Genomic DNA, 11483 nt, shown 5'->3' with positions numbered 1-11483 from the left:
TGGGGATTATGACTCTGACGACCGTTGCTTACGGTTATCGTCCTGGGGTCCCGTTCCTTTTTGACTATATTTTTCAAATCGTCCCACCGCTTCAAACCTCCTTGATACAGAATCCTGGCTCCACCACTTATAAGCTGTGTGACCTTGAGCAAGTCGTTTAACTTCTCTGTGCCTCAGTTACCTCACCTGTAAAATGGAGATAAAGACTGTGAGCCCCACGTGAGACAACCTGATAACCTCGTAGCTACCTCAGCGCTTAGAACAGTGTTCGGCACATAGTAAGCGCTTAACAAATAGCATTATTATTATTATTATTATTATTATTATTATGTAGCAGCAGGCTAATCGCTGTGGGCCTCTTTAACACATTGGTGATAACGATTCTACTCATGGTCGGAAAAGGGTGTCGTTTGTGACAGTAGAGTGAGTGACAGCAGAGTAATCTGAGAAAGTTTACTTAGTTGGCTCGTTGGTCTAGGGGTATGATTCTCGCTTAGGGGGCGAGAGGCCCCGGGTTCAAATCCCGGACGAGCACAACCTTTTTTCCCCTTCATTAAATGGAAGTAGTCATTCATTCATTCAATCGTGTTTATTGAGCACTTACTGTGAGCAGAGCACTCTATTCCCAGGCTTCATGTCCATTTCCTTCTACTTTCCCAATCCCCCTGTCCGTTATTTATTTTAATGCCTGTCTCTGATTGTAGACTGTAAGCTAATGGGTGGAAGGGGCAGTTTTAATTTTTCTCTAGTTTTTGTACTCACGGCCCGTGACCAAGCCCAGTAGCACAAAAATTCTACCCTTTAGGATATCTCCTTGTACAAGAATGGTCAAAGTTAGGGCAGGGAAGGAAAACAGAATAACAGGAGAGGAATTCGAACCAATGCCTCTAGAGGAGACTGCAACCTGAATGCAGCGCCTCAGGCCGCTCAGCCATCCCGACTCCATAAGAGTCTGTCTTCGGGCGGTCCTCACCTGCAGACGAATGGCCAAAGGGCAAGGTGTAGGGATTTTGATTTGTGTTTCTATCTTTCCCGCTAGAATGGGAATGGAGGGATTCAAGCACGTGGGGGAAAAGCGAATAAGGGACCCCAGTTACCCCAGCCCCTTATATTCCCTGATAACTCTATGGTTATCAGTGGTTTAGGCTGGAGCAAGCGAAAGTAGATGAACAGGAAAAGATTCCCCGATTTCGCAGTCACAAAAACAACACATTGCCGAAACCTGGGACCTTTAGAGCTTCAGTTTAATGCTCTCACAACTGAGCTTTTTCGGCCTTTAGACTGCCATTCTTCACCACTAATAGTTGTGCTATAACAGACCATGTGGTGGTCTGCTATTTGTCTGAACTTGTCCACGCCCTTTCCAGACCTCATGAGACTAGAGCCTGATTTGAGAGGTCAGAACTACCTACAACAATCCAAGTGTATATTGTGTGTTAATTAATATGGAATACCTCAAAGAGAGATAATAGTAGATTTGGAGGGTTGGGATTGGAACCCATGCCTCCAGAGAAACTGGAGCCTAAAGCCAGCGACTTAGACTGCTTGGCCATGCTGCCACATCTAGCAAAATAATCGGGTGTTTTTCATTAATAACAGAGACAGATGTGATTTCAGAGGATTTTTCGAAATGTGGAAATATGCCTTTCTCTAGAGCAAATACTCCAAAGATAAAAACTCTTCTCCTGTGCACTCCAGACCTTCCCCTCAATGGGAATTCTACCATGAGGGCCCCTCAACCATCTCAGTTCCCTCGGACCACAGCGATAATGATAATAATAATAATAAAAAGAAGAATGGTATTTGTTAAGCGCTTCTGGCACATAGCCAGGCACTGAAGTAGATTCAAGGTAATCAAGTAGTTCCACATGGGGTTCACAATCTTAATCCCCATTTTACAGATGAGGTAACTGAGACACAGAGAAATAGCGTGGCTCAGTGGAAAGAGCACGGGCTTGGGAGTCAGAGGTCATGGGTTCTAATCCCGGCTCTGTCACTTAATGGCTAAGTTTGGTGTAATGGTGTAAATTTGGGCAAATCACTTAATTTCTCGGTGCCTCAGTGACTTCACCTGTAAAATGGGGATGAAGACTGTCAGCCCCACGTTGGACAACCTGATCACCTTGTTTCGCCCCAGTGCTTAGAACTGTGCTTTGCACATAGTAAGCACTTAGCAAATACCATTATTATTATTATTATTATGTGACTTGTGCAAGTTCACACAGCAGACAAGTGGCGGAGCTGGGATTACAAGGTAATCAAGTTGTTTCACATGGGGTTCACAATCTTACTCCCCATTTTACAAATAAGGTAACTGAGGCACAGAGAAGTTAAGTGGCTTGCCCAAATTCACACAGTTAGACAAGTAGCGGAGCTGGGATCCGAATCTATATCCTCTGACTCCCAAGCCTGGGCTCTTCCCACTAGGCCACGCTGCCACCATACTCGTGCTGGATCATCCTCTAGATGCCATACTCTCCCCCTGCTGAAGCTCTCTGGCTCCTGGGTCATTTTTAGCTGATCGTGTGCTGCGATGCTCTCCCCAAAGGGGATGGGAGAACGTCTCTGAGTGCCCCTTTGACAATATTTGGGAATCCCGGAAATGTCTCTCCAGGAAGCCCTTTGTCAGCAGGGATGCAGTAGAGAGAGGAATCAGAAGTGGGGCTACTGGGAAAAACTTTCTAGGGATCTTTGAGTTGAGTTTCGGCAGCCTCAGGTTAAGAACACTATTGGTGGGTTCCGCCGACTTGGGTGGGGAGGTGAAAGGAGTCTTTCGGTTCTCTGTGCCACAGTGACCTCAACTGTCAGATGACAGATTAAGACCGTGAGCCCCACGTGGGACAACCTAATTACCCTGTATCTACCCCTGAGCTTAGAATAGTGCTTGGCACATAGTAAGCGCTTACCAAATGCCATCATTCATTCATTCATTCATTCAATTGTATTTATCGAGCGCTTACTGGGTGGAGAGCACTGTATTAAGTGCTTGGACGTACAATTTGGCAACAAATAGATATGATCCCTACCCAACAACAGGCTTACAGTCTAGATTTATTACTATTACTCTTCCAGGAGCTCAGTAGCGAGGTTTGCACACAGTAAGCTCTCAATAAATACCATAGATGGATGGATTGATTGATTCCGGTGTTCGATGAAGGACTCGGTATTCATGCAGCCATGTTGCCCACAAACTCCAGGACCTCTAGACTGTAAGCTCGTGGAGGACAGGGAATGTGTCTATTTATTTTTATATTATACTCTCCCAAGAGCTTAGTACAGTGCTCTGCACACGGTAAGCGCCCCATAAATACGATTGAATGAATCCCGATTGTCAAGGTATTCTGATATGACAACCAGGTAGACAAGACGTGTTGGAAGATTAGCCGTTGAGGAAGGATGAACGAAATTATTGCTATGCGACCTTTCATTAGCTCAGCTGGTTGAGTGGAGGACTGTAGTGGTATATTCTTAGACATTCTTACGTCGCTGGTTCAATTCTGGCTCTAAGGACTCTACTTTTTTTTTCCTCCACTGTTAACGCTTACAGTGAAATTATAACAGGGATAATGGCAGATGTTTGAATTGCTAAAACTCTCTGAAATATTATTATTACTGTCATTATTATTATTATTATTGTTATTATTACGTGCCAGCGAGTCGTTTCCGATTCATAGCGACTCCACGGGTAGACTTTCTCCAGAACGTCCTGTCCTCTGCCAGAATCCACAACCTTTCTAATGGTTCTTCCGTTATCACTGGCGTGGTTTCTCTCCACATAGCTGCCCGTCTGCCTCTTCCACGTTTTCCCTGGACTTTTCCTAGCATTAGTGTCTTCTTCCAGGGAATTAGTCCTCCTGATTATGTGTCCAAAATGTGCTAATCTAAGTATATTCATTTGGCCTTCCAAAGACCACTTTGATTAAATTTGGTCCAAAATCCATTTGTTTGTTTTTCGGGCAGTCCATGGTATTCGTGATGTTGTAACAGGGATAATGAAAGCTGTCCGAATCGCCACGACTCTCTGAAGGATTGAGGTCGAAACTAAGATGGAACAGAATACTATTTTGACAGGAAAAGGAAAGGCAATCCTAATGGGTAGAATGAAAAGCAGCCAGGGAAAAGACAAAGGGCAAGGCTCGAACTCACACGTGCGGCATTGCTCATGCCTGTATCTCTGTATAAATACTGATTGCGCCACTGAAGCTATGGTTTTCTCATCCCCTTGTGCCACTGGAGCCACACTTTTTCGACTTTTCTATAAATTCTCAAATCGATTAATTTGGAGGTCTTTCTTTCTGCCTCAGTCCCATTTCTTTTGCTGTCACCCCCGACTACTGCATTCCACTTCCTATCGACCGTGGACATGAGCACACGAGACCTCGCCCACACTGGGCTTTTGTCCACGGAAGGTGACCGAACAGGATGCGTCATGGAAAAGCAGCCTGGTTCAATGGAAAGAGCACAGGCTTGGAAGTCAGAGGACGTGGGTTCTAATCCTTACTCTGACACTTGACTGCTGTGTGACCTTGGGCAAGCCGCTTAATTTCTCGGTGCCTCAGTTACCTCATCTGGAAAATCGGGGTTAAGACTGTGAGCCCCTCTTGGGACACCCTGAATACCATGTAATCTAACCCAGCGCTTAGAACACTGCTTGGCACATAGTAAGTGCTAAACAAATACTATTATTATTATTATTATTATTATTATTATAGTAAGCGCTCCACAAATACCATGAATATCAACAGCAATTTTTCCAGCTGCTTTACATGTTGCCCTCTCCACTTTTCCCAGCCCCATGTAATTCCGCACTTGGCTTTCTCTCCTCCCTCCTCTCTCTCTCTCTCTCTCTCTCTCTCTCTCTCTCTCTCTCTCTCTCTTTCTCCATTCTTCCATTCCGGGAATACCTCCCAACCCAAATCATCCAGACGACACTTCTCTTAATCTTTCCAACCTTCCTAGAAACACTTTCTCTGGGAAATCTTTCCCGATTAACTCACAAAATCCAAGTTAGATAATCAACTCCATAACATGCTTAACACTTTTCTATTCCATTCTTCTTCTCATCCCGTATGAACATATGCATGTTTTATTTGTGTGCTTCTTTGCATATTCAATGATTCATTCCGCTATTTCATAGTAATAATAATAATGGCATTTATTAAGTGCTTACTACGTACAAAGCACTGTTCTAAGCGCTGGGGAAGATACAAGGTAATCAAGTTGTCCCACATGGGGCTCACACACTTAATCCCCATTTTACAGATGAGGTAACTGAGACCCAGAGAATTTAAATGACTTGCCCAAAGTCACACAGTGGACCAGTGGTGGAGCTGGGAGGTGAAACCATGACCTCTGACTCCAAAGCCCGGGCTCTTTCCACTGAGCCACGCTGCTTCTCTATTTCTTGCTGGTACATCCTTACATTCCTTTTGGTCAAAGTAGTTCGGCATTATTTTTGTCTCTCCATTCTCCGGTATACGATGAAGAGTTGTGCCGTTTCCATAATGTAGTGGTTATCACTTATGCCTAACATGCGAAAGGTACCCAGTTTGAAACCGGGCGGAAACATTGAAATTTTTGCAGCGTTTCAATAATATCACCGTCCGCAATACCGAACATATTTTCATGGTAACCGTAACGCTGCCCGTGACTCATTCCTTGAGAGAGAAAAAATCTCATTAATCATGGAGGATGCGAGGAGGAGGGAGGTGATGAAGGTGCAGCTGAAGGCCACCTATGTCGCTGCTCCACAGGGTGGCCACTGAACTCTGGGAGAGCCAGGGCAAATCGAGGGTGGAGAAGCCTGGTAGCTCTGGATCTTGATAGGAATCTCTGTTCCTCTGGAACTCCTGAGTGTTCCTGCAGGAGAAGCAGGGGACAGAGTGAATTAAGTGAGATCTAATCAGGTTGCAAAACCCGAACGAGTGGCCACATTTTTGCCTTTGACAGCCAACAGAGAAGCCCATCGTGGAGGAAAGGGTAGGAAGCGCAGACATCCCACCTATTAGAAAGTTTCTGTCCAGTAATTAAGCACGATTAATAAGACACATGCAAGACACATTTTCTGTGGCCTCGTGGTGCAATGGTAGCATGTCTGACTCCAGATCACAAGGTCATGTGTTCAAATCGTGTCGGGGTCAAGGCCTCATTTTGTTTCTGAGGGGGGAAAATGTGAAATAGTGAAGGTAGGAGGGGATAAGGATAACTCATATGATATTTATTAGGCTGTAAGATCCTTTGAGTGCAGGGATCATTTCATCTAAATCTATGGTACTCGTCCGAGGGCTTTGGTGCTCAGAAAGAGCACCAAATAGTGTGGCTCAGTGGAAAGATCCCGGAATGGGGAGCCAGATGTCGTGGATTCTAATCTCGGCTCTGCCACTTGTCAGCTGTGTGACCTTGGGCAAGTCACTTAACTTCTCTGGGCCTCAGTTCCCTCATCTGTAAAACGGGGATGAAGACTGTGAGCCCCAGCTGGGATAACCTAGTTACCTTGTATCTACCCCAGCGCTTAGAACAGTGCTTGGCACATACTAAGGGCTTAACAAATACCAACATTATTCTCATCGAATACTCATATTGCTCCCTCGAGCACTTATTACAGTGCGATATTCACAAAAGGAACTCAATAAATACTATTCATTGACTACTCTTTCAAAGTGTGTGATCGGCGTGTGTGATCAATGGCTTGATTGATTCCTATTCCCTACAGGAGATTGCAGATATCAACCATCTCTTCACTCAGCCTTGTTGCCACGAGAAGGTGCCCTGAGGCTCAGTTCAGAGAGAGTTTCTCCGTCCTTCAGGCTGGCTCGACCTCTACTCCAGCTCGAGGGTGTCCTGCCTCACGTGAGACAATGTTACTCCTCATAAAGCCAGTTAATTAAGGATGGGGGAAAAGGGGGAGGGGTAGTTTTGTGACTCAGTTTACAGATGGAACAAGCCACAATAGTCAGCAAAACGTTTATCAGCACGCACAAAACATCAGTAGCAACGGATCCTGGTTCTGTTAAGGCCTCCAGCAAAGGGGCGCGAGTGTCCCCTGCTAAAAGATCTTCTCGTGCCCAGGCGGTCTCTGTCGTCCCGTCGCATAACAGCGAGCAGCAGCGACAGGCGTTTTCCCCAGCGTTTTATACTATACTTGTTGATCGTCACGTAGAGTTTCTTCCGCCTAATTATCCTAATCTATCAATTACAGTTCCTTTGTGTTAGATTCTTAAAAGGTGCTTCGTCTGGAGCCCCTGCTGGTATGTCAGCATTTGGTCTTTGCTTGGAGCTTGTCTGTCTAGCTGGTTGCGATCACAGGAAGCGATATGTGCCGAAGGGCACTAAGTTTTAAGAGTTACTCACGCAAGGTGTAAGCTGCACCCTTCAAACAACCAAAGTGACTCGTCAGGAAGTTCTGGGCACGGAAGGAGTGGGACTCCGTCGTGAAAGAAGCAGATCGGGATATAAGGAAGAAAAAAAGCTTAAGGTCCCACCGAGATTTGAACTCGGATCGCTGGATTCAGAGTCCAGAGTGCTAACCATTACACCATGGGGCCCTTACTGGTGATTTATGTCATAACTTATCTGAATGTAGTGTGGTACATTCGTTTTGTGATAGAAGCATTTGCATCCTGAATTCCACTGGGGTTACCTAGGAAAAAAAGTGTTTTAAGGCGGGCCTCAGTGGCTTCCCCGACATTCGATGGCTGACCTTTCCTCTACTGGAGGGCTCAGCACCGTCTGGAGCCTCCACACCTGGAAAATCCCCGAAATTCCTCTGAGGCCTGACGTTGGGAGGCCGCAGGACTAGAATAGAGAATCCAGGTAGGCCACGGGATTAAAAACTCGCCGGAAACTTCTTTTCTGGATGGGCAGGAAAACAGAAAAACTGTATTTCCCAATCCCAAAGATAGAGCTGATGGGAAATTATACTTCACAGCTGGTTCTGTGGAGCAGTGGCTAGAGCATGGGACTCAAAGAGTAGAGGAGGCAATTCAGAGGTTGTGGGTTTGAATCCCACTAGAGTCGCCATTCTTTTCTTCCTTAAAATTGGGGAAGAGCCCATCGGGCCTGTCGGGTTTGATTGCTCCGGCACCAATGATTTTGGTGTTCAGTTCCCCAGAGGAAAGGGTAGAGGTCATTCCTAGGAGGCGCACAGTCATAGTAATAGATATATTAGCATTGTCACATTAATATCACTATCATTATGGTAACTTTCATAAAAAGCAAAATATGAAATAGGAAGCATAATGATGATGATGATGAGTCAATTCACTCAATCGTATTTATTGAGCGCTTACTGTGATGATTATAATATGTAATAGTGGTAGTAATATTAGTCGTAGTACCAGTAACAATAATACTTAACTTTTCCCCTTTTGTGCAAACCGTGATCTATACAAAAACAAATAGAACAAAACCCGATCTACATTGATTGAGTGCTTCAAAGCCGATGCTAAGAAGTTTCTGTTTGATGCGGAAGTGGATGGGTAACCGCTGGAGGTTCTTGGGAGTGGGGAAACATGTCCTGAACGCTTTTGTAGAAAAATGATCCTCCGCAGAGTGTAGTATGGACAGGAGTGCTAATAATAATAATTATGGTATTTGTTTAGCACTTACTATGTGCCAATCACTGTTCTAAGCGCTGGGGTGGATACAGGGTAATAAGTTTGTCCCACGTGGAGCTCACACTTTTAATCCCTATTTTACAGATGAGGCAGGGAGATCAGCAAGGAGGCTGATAGAGTAATCAGGGCGGGATAGGAGAAGAGTTTGGATTAACGTGTTGGCAGGTTGGATGGAGAGGAATGGGTGGATTTTAGCGATGTTAGAGTGAGAATTCTGTTGTTATCAACCTGTCTTCATGAGTTTGTATCTCATTAGCTTCTGAATCGTTATTTTTTACCATCTTCCCTCCTCTCTGCGACAGCATTCGACATAGTGCTTGGCAACGGGCAAACGCTTAATTAATAACACAGTTATCGATTACCATAATTATCTTACCCCTTCCGTCCCCGCATGAGCTTCTGCCATATGGACTGTGTCTTTTGGTGTTCACCTTTCAGGAGAGTCATTCCGATCAGCCCAGAGGGACCTCAGTGACCTTCCTCGGGCAAGTCTGGTTTGGAGTCCTCATTTCCTCACTTTTTCCCCCAGGACCTTTACTGGCTCACTCCCTACCTGTTTGCCCAAATCCGACAATTCCCGGCCAGGAGCTCGCTCCTTTCCTCTGTCCCCTTCCACTAGGACCGAAGTGGGGAAGGAGAGACTAAAGAAAGATACCGTCTTTATTTGGTAAAGCAAAGAAGCCTTCTTCCAAAGAGGGAGTTTTTGCTGTTTTTAGTCAAACAGACGTTTTTCCAGCCCTGATCGCCATTGGCTATTTTTTTCTTATCGCTGTTATAGCCAGGGGCCGCACGGACCTCCATGTGACTTCCGTAGAAGTGGACAGACTTTTGGGGAAGGGGGAAAAAAGACAAAGTTCCCAGTGAGATTTGAACTCGGATCTCTGGATTCAAAGTTCAAAATGCTAACCATTACACCATGGGACCACTGGGGCATTTAGCTTCACTTCATGGAACCTCATGTCCATGAATTTTCCAGTGAATTCTACGAGTCATGGCAGAGGAATCCTCATTTGTACTCCATTCAGCAGCTGCTCCTGAATAATCCGGGTCCAGATAAGGGCAGGCTTGCCCACCCAGACCGGAACTGCTCTGGGACCCTTATTGCGATGCTGCAAGTGAGGAGAGATTCGTTGCGAAGAGCCCCTAAACTCTTAGATCTGTTCACCGACGTCCTGCTTCCACCAGGAACAGCTTCTAAGGAACTAGACCCAAGGGAGAACCAGCCTAAGGGCTCCATCATAAAATGTGGTGCCATCGCCAGACTTTGCTGGAGGCAGGAAGAGGCGGGGGTCTTTTTGTTTGATACGGAGGTGGATAGGCAACCTCTGGAGATTTTTGAGGTGGGATGGTGACATGTCCTGAACGTTTCTGTAGAAAGATACTCCATCAGTGGAGTGAAGTATGGGCTGGAGTCGGGAGAGGCAGGAGGTTGGGAGGTCAGAAAGGAGGCTGATGCAGTAATCTAGGCGGGGTAGGATGAGTTACTGTACTAACGTGGTAGCAGTTTGGATGGAGAGGAAAGGGCGGATTTTAGCGATGCTGTGAAGGTGAGACCGACAGGATTTGGTGACAGATTGGATATGTGGGTTGAATGAGAGATCGGAGTCAAGGATAACGCCAAAGTTATGGGTTTTTGAGACGGGAAGGATGATGGTGCCGTCTACAGTAATGGGAAAGTCCGGGAGAGGACAAGGTTTGGGTTGGCGGATAAGGAGCTCTGCCTCCATCTGACGCTTCTTTCTCTTATCTTCCTGACTCTCACAGTTTCACTCCCTTGTCTGATTCCAGAATATCTGACGTCAGGAAACGGAGAGATGTGAATCAACTTCCCGCCATTTCAGAGCAGGGGGGCCGAGGCCAGAGGAGTGAATTAGGAGGAGAGCAGCTAGGGTAACCTCGTTCAGGTTAATTTGAAAGCGATTTGCCTGAACTGCGAATGCATGCAAGGCAATCCCATCGCAAGACGTGGGGTTTCTGATTTGTGAATTCACAGCGGGTCCTGGCTGGTTAGAAGTTCATCCAGCCCGGAGGCAGGGGCATGATCTTTACAGAGTCAAAGATCCTCCACTTCGGTAGCCTCACCTCCTGCCCTAGCCCCGAACCAGTGAAGAATAATAATAACAATAATAATAGTAATAATAAAATAGCAATAATAGCGGAATTTGTGAAGCGCTTACTCCGTGCCAGGCACTATATTAAGCGCTGGAGTGGATACAAGAAAATCGGGTTGGACACAGTCCCTATCCCATCTGTGGCTCACAGTCTCAATCCCCATTTTACAGATGCGGTAACTGAGGCACAGAGAAGTGAAGGAATGTAAAGGATGGTTGAAAAATGGGCAGTCCGCACAGGTATTTCGGGCACCCAATAATCGACCCGAATTAAGCAGCGAGAAGAGGGAAAGATCTTTCTTTCTACAAAGGGACAGAACAGAGCGTAGATGAAGGAGGATGGGGCAAAGTTCGAGGCGAGTGGGGTGGTGAAAGGTGTTGGTCTGATGGGTCTCAAGGTCTCCTTCTTAGACTGAGTTCCAAGTTGGCAAAGGACTGCTTCCGTCCTGATTAACTTCCATCTATCCCAGAATTTAGAACAGTGCTTGGCACACAGTAAGTGCCTAACAAATCTCATATTTCATTATGAATCTAAATAAAAATGAAGCAAGGAGAAATGCAACACTGAAAAGCCAAAATGAGAGGGTATAGAAAACACTGCTAGCGATTCCCTTGTGGTCTCGTGGTTAGCATTCAGCACTTTCAACGTCACGGTCAGGGAATTCTCCTTTTCCAGGGTGTCCTTTGTTTTTATCCGAGCCCCAGATAGAAGCGATGGCTGGATTTAAACACTTGAGTCGTCCCCTTTCTCCCTTGG

General features: G+C 45.7%; 2 non-coding genes across 2 annotated transcripts; one reads left to right on the top strand and one right to left on the bottom strand.

Moving 5' to 3' along the window:
• Window positions 1-463: 463 nt before the first annotated feature.
• On the top strand, window positions 464-536 carry TRNAP-AGG. Its single transcript has one exon. It is a non-coding gene; the product is annotated as a tRNA-Pro (tRNA).
• Window positions 537-7472: 6936 nt separating this feature from the next.
• Window positions 7473-7544, bottom strand: TRNAQ-CUG. The gene has a single exon. It is a non-coding gene; the product is annotated as a tRNA-Gln (tRNA).
• Between the last annotated feature and the right edge of the window lie 3939 nt (window positions 7545-11483).

This window comes from Tachyglossus aculeatus, chromosome 20 (assembly GCF_015852505.1).
Source record: "Tachyglossus aculeatus isolate mTacAcu1 chromosome 20, mTacAcu1.pri, whole genome shotgun sequence".
Lineage (NCBI taxonomy): Eukaryota > Metazoa > Chordata > Mammalia > Monotremata > Tachyglossidae > Tachyglossus > Tachyglossus aculeatus.
This window is presented reverse-complemented; position numbering and strand designations above follow the sequence as displayed.